The following is an 11,315-nucleotide window of genomic DNA, read 5'->3' as shown; positions in this document are numbered from 1 at the left end:
TTTGTTCACCTTTTGTATGTATGTTAAATTTTTTAAAAATAAACTTTATTTTTAAAGAGGCTTTTGTTTGTTTGTTTTAGATTCACAGCTACATTGAGCAGAAGTACAGAGAGTTCCTGCATACCCTCTACCCCTCCCCCAGCCTCTCCCAGTATCAACATCCCACCAGAATGGTCTACTTATTAAAAATTGATGAACCTGCACTGACATATAATTATAACTCCTCAAAGGTCATAGTTTAGATTCACTCTTGGTGTTATACATTCTATATGTTTTGTCAAATGTATAATGATGTGTGTCACCATGATAATCATACAGAATAGTTTCACTGGCCTGAAAATCCTCTGTGATTCACTGGTTCATCCTTCCCTCCCTGCTAACCTCTGAAAACCATTTAACTCTTTCCAGAACGTGTAGTTGGAATCATACAGTATGTAGACTTTTAGATTGGCTTCTTTCACTTACTAACATGCATTTCAGGGTCCCTGATTTTTTTGTAGCTTGATTGCCCATTCCATGTTAGTGCTGAAAAATATCCTATTCTGGATATTCCATAGTTTATCAGGTTACCCAGTGAGGGATTTCTTTGTTGCTTCAGAGCTGTGGTAATTATGAATAAAACTGCTATAAGCCTTTGTGTGCAGGTTTTGGGATAGTTATATTTTCAATTCATTTGAATAAATACCAAGAAATGCTACATCTTATATGAACATGTTTAGTTTTGGAAGAAGCTGCCAAACAAAATGGTGTACCATTTTGTACTACCACCAGCACTGAATGAAAGTTGTGTGATATATTTCAGTAAAAATTTTATTTAAAAAAAGATCTTCTGGAAATGAAAAAGAAAAGAGAGTCCACTCCCAAATCCAAAATCAAAAATATTTTTTAAAATGTTCCCAGTTTCTAAACATAAGTTGAAAAAAAAAGAATTACAAGAAATATTTTGATTAAAAGCAATGTTCTTACAATAAAAATAAGTATCCAACCTCCCAACTGTGAGCCACATCAGGGTGTGCTCAATGAGGTTTGTTAAAACCCCAGTGATGAATTCTTAAAAAGTCATGTTATGTGCATGTGTAAATATACCACAGGGAATTTCACCCTCATGTATAAATAAAAAGTACCAATCAAATATAAATAAGTAGACAAGTGAAAGGAAGTCTAGTAGAGAACAGGGGAGGGAAAGGAAGAGGGGAGATAAAATGGGGAGGGAAAAGGTGGGGATCATGAACTGAAATAAAATTCCATACATGTATGAGTTTTTCAGGATGAACCCAACTACAATGTTTAACTCTAAAGCTCTAACTATGAGAAAGAGAGAGATTTAAAAAGAAGTGAGAGTCAGTATACTTCAGAGGTTCAACAAGGAAAGTCCCCCAAATCCAAATAAAGCCTTCGTTCCTACCAGATCCTTGAGACCTGTGTGGACACACCCTTCAACCACAGTGGCCTGTCCACTCAGTCCAAGGCAGATGTGCACATCGTCCTCTAATTTCAGAATTTGTTATTTAGAGAGCAAACTGTTTTTCACCATTTGCTAGTAGAAAGTTTGTAGTGCTTCCTCCCATCTTGAAGGAAAAAAAAAGTTATTCTATTCTATTTGTGGCAAGGAAATACTCATGATGAGAAAGAACTGATCAATCACAAAGCCAGCAGGACAAACTTCTAATGAGCACATTGGGGTTGAGAGGTTGTTCTCTTTGGGTTCAGATAGTAGGTATCTGTTTCTTGAAATATAACACATTTGAAAGGAAAGTCATAGTGGGACTGTGGTTCATAGGATCCTTTAGCTTTTCAAAGGGTTGTCATATGCATGTATGCATTAATTCAGTGTGCCTTTGGGGAACTCACATCTTGTGAGGAATAACAGGTTCTAAAGAAAGTTGATAAATTCCTTGTGTAGGGGCTGGGGCTGGGGCTCAGAGGTAGCACACCTGCCTGGCATGTGTGAGGCACTGGGTTCAATTCTCAGCATCACATGTAAATAACTAAAAATAAATAAACGTCTATCAACAACAACAAAAAAATATTTTAAGAAATTCATTATATAACCATACTGTATACCTGGTCCATGCATTCATGAAGTAGTTGACTTGCACTACTATGTTACATTGCTGAGATGGATGTTCAAATACCAGACTGATGATCACATTGACCACAAGACGTTTGCAGAGAGTGAGGAACAAAGATTGACAAAGAGGGAGTAGATCAGTTTTCCCATTCATGCTCTCTCACCAGAGAGAGCAGGGCTAGGCAAACTCTTCTGAAGAGGGCCAGAGAGCCAATATTTTAGGTTTCGTGATGTCTGTGATAAGTACCCAGCTCTGCCATGGTAGCAAGAAAGCAGCCACAGGAAATATGTGAATAGATGGGCATGATTGTGCTCCAGGAAAATTTCATTTACAAAAACAGACCATGGACAGGGTTTGGCCCTTGGTCTGTAGTTTATAGGCTCGGTCCTAGATGCACACCCAGTGCCTTGGATATGTAGGCACAATCACAGGCATGATGTCAATTGTTTTCTTTCTCTGAGTGGCTAAGACACATCAGATGCTAGTCTTCTAGACTGAACATCTACAGCAAGAACTGTGTAGGACGCTGAGAAACCTTAGCTGTGGAAGAGACAGTAAACCGTCCACCCAAGTTTACTGGTTCTCCTTTCATCATATACACTTATCCCAAGTGCAGTGGCCCAACCAGACTCCAGTCCTCTGCCTGCTTTGAATCTGGGTAGGGTCATTAGACTGTTCTCCCCAATGAGCAACAAAGTCATTCCGAAACCAAGATGGTTAAGAAGCAGGAGACCTTTCTCCACACAGACACCTCCATGTTTTTTGGCCAGATGTATGTGACTCCAAGAATCCAGGGATGACAGAGCTGAAGAAAGAAGGAGCCAGGGTCTCTGAATCCCTACATGGAGGTGCCTATTTTGATAAATATACTTCTGGTAAGTTAAGTCTTCAAAACTTGGAGGCTCCCATTAACACTTCCACCATCATTGTCCTTACTGGAACAATAGTCCAGCTGAGAACAACAAACATGTAAATGTGATCCTCCAGGGTAGTCGGGCCATGGAAGGGATCATGGGAAAGGCTTCTACATGTGATTTCAGGCAAGATGTGTCACAGTCAGGGGTGCCCTGCCGTCACCATTTGACCCATTTAGACTCTGAGGTTCAGAGAAATTCAAAGATTTGGACAAAGTTACCTTCCAAAGCACAGGCAGAGGCAAGGCTCTTGATCTGATCCAGCTTTCCTCTCCTCGAATGGCACAGTCTCACACCCATGATGTGGAGGACTCACCGCCCTGTCCAGGAGAGGGTTAACCAGGAACGGCCCCCACCAGCTTCTCTCTACAGGACAGCTGGTGCCCAGCTTCCAAAGCAATTCTGCCCAGGGATTCATGAATAAGCCAACCCCTCTCCTTCCTTGTGGGTCAAGCAATTCAGGACATGTGACCTTCAGCCATATGAAAGTCTAGTCCACAGGGCAGTGTCCACAGCAGTGTCTGTACCCACTGCAGATGCTGAGTGATCCCCTCACCATCTTGACAGCAAGCTGGCAGTGTGGGAGTCGGAAGGCAGACAAGAAAACGGAGCACAGCAGGGAGGGATGAAAAGAGGATATTAACCGTTTCTATTTTTTACTATGAAAAGAGATTTTTTTGACATATTAAATAAAAGAATTTTAATACATCTGCACACACTGAAAGCCAGTTTTCCTAAGGCAACTCTTCCCTGCTTTAACACTCTTCCTGGCAAGATAAATGGCCCACGCTTTACCTTGCCTTTCTTTCCCCTGAGCATCTCAAAAGCAGATTTCTTCTTTTTCTTGTTGAAACCACCAGGCCGTGGCTCAGGGGGCTACAAACTGCAGGATCAATGTATGTGCACACACACACACCTCTCCAGAACACTCTGCTTTTGCCCACTTGGATTATGCTGAAAACAAACCCATCTTCTTTATGATCATGTAAGTGTACAAATTAAGATGTTTGACAGCCTTAAAAACCAGATCTAAACCCACAAGTCTGTTTTAAGAGCAGCAGAATTTCAATGGGAACAGATTGGATTAAGACAAACAGCTTTAGAAATTCATTAACTATCTAAATTCTTTCTCCCCATCTCATTCCAGCTGTGGATGTTTGTATCCACGCACATAAGCCAATTTGACTGAGTAAAGTTAAAACTATCTGAATGTTAGTGGGACAGTAAATGCATTTCCAGCCATGGGTGTCATAGAACTTTAAAATCTATGTTCTCTTTGGTCTAGTAATTACACGTCTATAACTCTTTATCTTTTTTTTCTTTTAATATCTTTTTTATTTGTTCTAATTAGTTATACATGACAGTATAATGCATTTTGGCACATCATACATAAATGGAGTATGACTTTTCATTCGTCTATGACTCTATCTTTAAGAAATAATCATGTGTGCATGCAAAAGTTATATACTCCACTGGAGAATTTATAACAGAAAAATAAAACAAACAAAAATCCTTAAATATCCAACACTAGATAACAATAGTTTTCTGAACAATGGCACATTTCTATAAAATGGAATAATATAAAGTTATTGAAAATGACCCTGTTTTTATTTTAACATAGAAAAATATTAAGCAAACCAACTGACAAATAGCATATGTAGAGTGTATATGTACATGCATATGTTGACACTGGAAAAATTTGGCAACATGAAAATATGCACACTGAATTACATTTGATCCATGGAAATTCAAATGATATTATTTTCTGATTTGCTTATCCATATTCTTTAATTGTTTTCATTGAACAAACATTATCATAGTACAAAGATTAATGAAAAATTAAAATAAATTAATAAAAACTAAATGCCACATCCCTAAGATATTTTTGATCACTATAATGCTGTAGCTAAATTATTCACCAACATGTCAGCTGCAGCAGCATTAGGGAAAGAGTTGCTGGAATCGGAATACCAAGTTCAAGTGTACTGATACTGACATTCCAGACCCTTAGGCCCAGGACTGGACTTCCAAGGCCCTTGTCATGACATTTCTAGAAAAGTTTACAACATAAATATATTTTTTTAACACTGGACTAGTAATTGAAAGATAATACTATTCTACTCTTCCCTAGATAGACTGAGGACATAATCAGAGCCCTACACAGAAGGGTCTCTAATTGATTTTGGCTTTTCATTTTGAGGATATTCTTGGGGTTTGTTTGCTTTTTTTTTTTTTAAGCAGGAAGAGCAGAGAGAACAAAGAAGAACCTTCAGTCGGCAAGTCACTTGATGGATGCCCTGGCCATTTGAGAGTGGCCTGGAGTGCCTGCCATCCTGGGAAGCCAGTGGGGAACTGGCCAGCTGAGGGGCTCCTGAGCCTAGAGGCTCTGGGCTCTGGGGGCTCCCCCCAGCACAGACTGAGTGGTGGCCTTAGAGAAAGGTTGCAAGATTCACCCGCTTAATCAGTGAGCTCCCGGATGATGCCTGGAGTTTGATATGGATCATTCCAGCCTCTCTCAAATCGATCAACAAGTATTGATTGAGTGCCTACTGTTTGCTGGGCTTGACGCTAGGCATTTTGGGAGATGCAGAATGAGTGTGGAACTGGGTCTCCGTCCTCTTCAATTAGCACTGCAAGCCCTTACGTATCCAAGTGGGAACTGCCTGAGTATGACAATACGAGCTACAGAAATGCAGACAAAGGGGGACCCTGAGGTCAGTGAGGTCAGGAAGACTTCAGACAGGAAGACGTGAGCCGGAATCAGGGACAGAGAATATTACTGGTTGAGGAAATATGAATGTGTATAAGAGGAATGCTATCTCTGAAAATAAAGCACTCAAATGCCAGGGACTTAACATGGTAGGCTTATTTCTAGTTCATGTGGCAGTCGGGCTGGGGGCTGAGCCTCCAACAGAAAGTCTAAGAATTCATGATTAGAGTTGTAAGCCTGGGAAGCTAAATCAGGCAGAGGCCAGCTTTAACTAATCAGCACTACTGGGTTTGGGGACTTGAATGACTTCAGTGAGGGCCTGGGATTCCCCTACTACCACAATGACAACCATCACGTGCCTCCAACAGGTCCCAACCTCTCCCGGTTCCAAGCTTGGTCACAGTGGTCAAGGAATTTGCAACCCCTTCTTTCAACATAGAGCATCTTGGAGCATCTTCCCACTGTCCCTGCAAACCCAAGACATTAAGAGGAGCCCAGTTGGAACAAAGGCTCCTAGAGCATCCTTAGCTACCCTGTGGGAATTGGCTGAGCAGGTTTTCAGGAAAGCCCAGAGCTCCCTCCCTGAGGCTGTGGGAGCTGCCTGTGGATATTACCTCTGCAGACTCATCCTCCTATACCCCAAGGCAAGAGCAGTGATGAGGTGCTATCCTATAACTCTATGAATCCTGTAACTCTATGAATTCATGAGTTTGTGTTGTTTTTCAATGATGACTGGACAGCGGCTCTAGACATGTTGTTGGCCCTCCCCAGGGCAGGCCTCTGCCTGGATTGAGTTTCCCATGTTTATAATTCAGAAAATTGTAAGTGTTTTAGCCAGCTTTTTTTTTTTTTTTAAATCACTGTGACCAAAATGCCTGAGAAGGAAAACATAAAGGATAAAAAGTTAATTGGGGGCTCATAGTTTCAGAAGTCTCAGTCCATAGATGGTCGACTCCATAGCTCTGGGCCCAAGATGAAACAAAACTTTAAGGCAGAAAATCATTGAGTAGGAAAGCAACTCAGGTTACGGCAAGCAGGAATCAGAGAGAGAGAGAGAGAGAGAGAGAGAGAGAGAGAGCGAGCTGCTCAAAAGGGCCAAAATCTAAACCCCAAAGGCACACCCCCAGTGACCCCTCCTCCAGGCACTCCCCACCTGCCTACAATTATTGCCCAGTTAATCCGTGTCTGTGCTTTAATGCACTCATTAAAGTACTTCAACTAATTATTTCACTTCTAAACTTTCTACACTGTCTTACATATGAGCTTCTGGGGCTACCCCCTCTCTAAACCATAACAACAAGTTTCTCTCTGCAGCCTTACATCCTGCCATGTGTGAAGGGTCTCACCTTGACTTTCTCCTACTTGGAGATCCTCAGGCCTCAGCTTTCTATAAAGCAAGTGAGTTTGACACCATGATCTCTGAGGCCCTTCCCTGCTATAACATCCCGTGAGGGTGAGTTCTTTCTACACAGGAAGCCCACATAGGCCTTCATAAGAGCCTAGCAATTTTAGAGTTCAAGAATAGGAAGCAAACTAGGGGCAGTGGAAAAGAAAAGGGCCTTAAACATTGTTAGATTGATACTTCCCACTGTGTGTTTCGGGAATATTCGCTCTATAGACTCATAATAGGCTGTGTGTGTGTGTGTGTGTGTGTGTGTGTGTGTGTATATATATATATATATATATATGTTTTATATAGCTTTGTATCTTTATGTAATTTAAAGGTAGTATCTCTTTTTAATACATAAGATAAAGATATTTCTTATTTTTATATTTAATATAATGATATTATCTCTTTCTCTCCGTGTGCATATTTAAAAGCTGACATCTGTATCGTGGCATTATGTATGGATGCCATCCCTTATTTACTATATGTAGCAAAAGCTGTCATGCATACAAAATGCCAAGCACTACAAAGAGTTTTTCAAGCGTTGTATTTTTTTAAATTCTCCTAGCAACCCTACTATCATCACCCCCATTTTGTAGCTGAGAAAACTGATGTTTACAGAGGTTGAGCTCCTGCCCAAGATCAGAGTGATTCTAAGTGGAGGGAAGAGAATAAGCCTAGCCATGTCTGCTGAGACTCTGTGTTTTGAGTCATCACACTCTGCTGCTTTCTGAGGGTTCCTGGGTCATCACAGCTTGGGAATTGCTGGGTCAAACAAAATTAGACTGGTTTGTTGGCTGCAAAAATCTCAGAGCCCTGCCTCATTAGCACCATGTACACAGAGTGGGACAGTGAGCAAGTTCAGACTCTGAGCAGCATTGCCTGGCCTTGAATTCTAGCTTTGCTGAGTGACACTGGGCACCTCACTTCATCTCTCCGTTTCTCATCTATAAAACAAGAAAAACAATAGTACGTGCTTCCTAGGACTGCCTGCAAGGCTTAAATAAGCTAACATGTTATGAGATCAAAACCAAGTGCTCTTTAAGTGCTGACTGTTGCTAGAGAGGGCAGTGCTGCCAACTAGATTGATCCTGGAGCCCTGTGTTCACAGTCCTTTTCTCAGGGGGGTGTGGCATGATCTGGACCATCCTTCTCACTTAATAATGAGGACAGAGAGGCGACAGGTCTGCTCAGTGCCACCCAGGCTGCTAGTGTGAAAGCCTGCCCAGCTAGCAGTGCAGTCCCCAGATGCCCAGCCCGTGTCAGCCCCACAAACCCACCTGCCTCCCTCTAGCCGATTTAGTCATTTCTGCAAATCTAGTTACAGAATTATAACTAAATGGAAAATCACACAGCTCTAGCTTTTTTCCCCCTTTAAGAGCCAATGCTCCATGCAGGGACTTAGTTTTAATCAGAACAAGAGACCTGTAAAGAAGACCTCTGCAGAGGCCACAGCCTCCCCTGAGGTGTTCTCTCTGTCAGCCCTTTCAGCTGCCTTAGGCAAAATGACACTGTCCACCAGCATGCTGGGCACTTGCAGCCAGCAGCAGCTGACATCCCAGCAGCTGGGGCAGCCACCTCTGTCCTTGCACCAACCAGAGCTCACCCTAGGAGTTGGGGACATGAGGAAAGAGAAAAGCAATCCCTCTTGGGCTCTTGGAGTGAAGCGGTTCAGAAAATAGAAAGGATTAAATGTGACAAGGATGGTAAATTGAAGGTAAAATCAGACAAGGGTTAGGATGAAAATCATCCTAATACAATGATGTTTCTCCAATTTGTGTGATTTCTCTGTGATGCTCTGTGCATCTACAGCTCTGCAATAAGAATGTGTATGTGCGTGCAAGTATGTGTGTGTTTGTGTGTGTGTGTGTGCACGCGCGCACGCACATGTGCAAAGAGAAAGAAGTAAGAGTGAGGGAGCAGGAAGGAGCCCTCAAGGGACAGGTGGACTGAAACCTTTAAGCTTCAGGCCCCAGCCTGTGGCTCTTTCTCAGGCCAAGGCATCATCTCATCACTCCCAGTGGTCCAGTTATACCTGTCTGTTTAAAGCTTCTGATAACAGCACCCTACCTGCTATCCATTTTTTATCCCAAATGTACAAGAAGCCAGATGCCCTGGTGCATGCCTCCCAGCAGCTGAGGAGGCTGAGACAGGAGGATCGTAAGTTTGAAATCAGCCTCAGCAAATTAGTGAAGCCATAAGCAACTCAATGAGACCCTGTCTCAAAATAAAAAGGGTAGTGGATATGGCTCAGTGGTTAAGCACCCCCTGGGTTCAATCCCCGGTACCAAAAAAAAAAAAAAGTACAAGACAGAGAGATCACAATTCCAAGTACAACATCTTCTTTCTTTCACTCAGGATATAATATGCCTTCAATGCTTGGTTATTGGTTACTATTTATTGCTTTTCAAGTGCTGAGCAGCTCCCTGGACCAAATGCTCCTGTGGAGACAATTCCTCTTAAAGCAGGGGATTTCATGGGTTCACCACCTACCCATGCCATGGGAATGGTTTGCAGACATTGGCTTGGTGAAAGGGTTAGAGTCAGTGGACTTCACAAATGAAGTCTGCAAGGTCCCCTCAGCTGCTCTTGCCCACCCGGTGAGATACACACATGAGAGGGGTCTTGGAGCTTCTGGGAAAGAAATCTCTCTCTCAGGTCTACCAAGCAAACAATCTCTGCCCATGTCAATCATTTAAATAGAATGTTCCATATGTACAAACCAAAGCAATTAGCTAAGCATTGACTGGGATCCATCTCTTGAATCCAAATAAGATAATTTTTTTATGAAACAAACAAGCTGCTAAATATGTATGTTCTATTCGGTGTTTTTTCAATATACTCCCAGGTTTTGGCCTGAATTAAGCAGTTTTACTAGGATCCCTCTCTTTCTTGTTTTACCCCAGGTGTGGGGTCAGGCCAAGTCTCTACGTGGCACAGGAAGGAGAAAGATGGAAAAATGTCTAACCTTCAAGAACATCAGCTTTCCTAGTGAAACTCTATATGTCTGTTGGTCCCTTTATCACTCATCTCTCCCAAGAGATGGTTTAGGATCAGCAGCCTCTATCATGCAGATGGTCACAGCTGAAACAGCTGTGAATAAATCATTTATTCAACAAGGATTTATCAAGTACTTACTATATGCCAGATATTGTACAAGACACTGGGGACCCAGTTATAAATAAGAGGGTACAGCCCTAGCCTTCCAGAGTTCCCATTGAGGTCTCCAGAGCTGAGACCCTTGACTTAACTCTCTAGTTAGATGGGGATACTGAGATCCAGGGAAAAATAAGACTTCCCAAAGCCAGCTCACCCTGAGTGCCTGAGCTGGAACGGAAACCTGAGTCTGCCAGCTCTGGGCTGGGTCTGCCCCAGCATGTTCCCTTCCAGGTCTAATGGAAGAAAGTGTCCTCAGTCAGCTTCCCTGTGGAACATGCTGGTCACAAGATCCTAACAATAGAGAATGGAGGAAGGTCAGATTGGAAATCTATGCTGGTGAGGTGACTTTTGCTTTTTTGCTTGCTGCAAGCGCACGCAAAGTAGATCACCAGCTTCCAGAGGGCAAGCTTGTTAATTACACACAGATTTCAAAGGCAAATAAGTCCTCCAAATATTTTTAGAGATGACTTAAGGGAAATCTTTTTTATAGACCAAAGGAGACTATCTCTTTTCAGATCCCAAGGTGCGTACAGACACAATAAGGAATGAATTTGACCTGGGGTAGGTCAGCATGAACCCCAACATGCAAATGGCTCCCTTTTTATTCCTAGCTCCCTTGGTATCAATCTCCTGTGACTGAGACCTAGAAAACAGCCACAGACGTGAGCTACATGGAAAAAGTAAACACTAGCAATTACTATATTTACTATTTACCTTCTCTTGGTCTAAAGATTCATTGCATCAACATTAAACCCCAATACAACCCTGTGAGGTGGTCCTTAGTTCTTCCCATGGTATAACTAGTTTCATACCCAAGTCCATTTGGCACTAATGACTACTCTTTGTCCATTACATAAATGGAGAAGTCATCCTGGGAAGAGGAGATGGAAACAAGGAAGTGGGCAGGATTAAAGCAAGAAGGGAGGGAGGAGGCCAGGTGGGGAATCAGCAATGTTTAATGAGCACAAGCTACCTAGAGGCACTCTGCCAGGCCTCTCTTCAGAGGATACACCCGTCCCTCCTGCACCCCCAACCAGGGCATGGGCTGAGTGTTCACCTGTTACTGGAGTAAC

This window comes from Marmota marmota, unplaced genomic scaffold (genome assembly GCF_001458135.2).
Source record: "Marmota marmota marmota unplaced genomic scaffold, marMar, whole genome shotgun sequence".
NCBI classification, from domain to species: domain Eukaryota; kingdom Metazoa; phylum Chordata; class Mammalia; order Rodentia; family Sciuridae; genus Marmota; species Marmota marmota.
The sequence above is the reverse complement of the archived record's forward strand: the minus strand, read 5'-3'. Positions refer to the sequence as shown.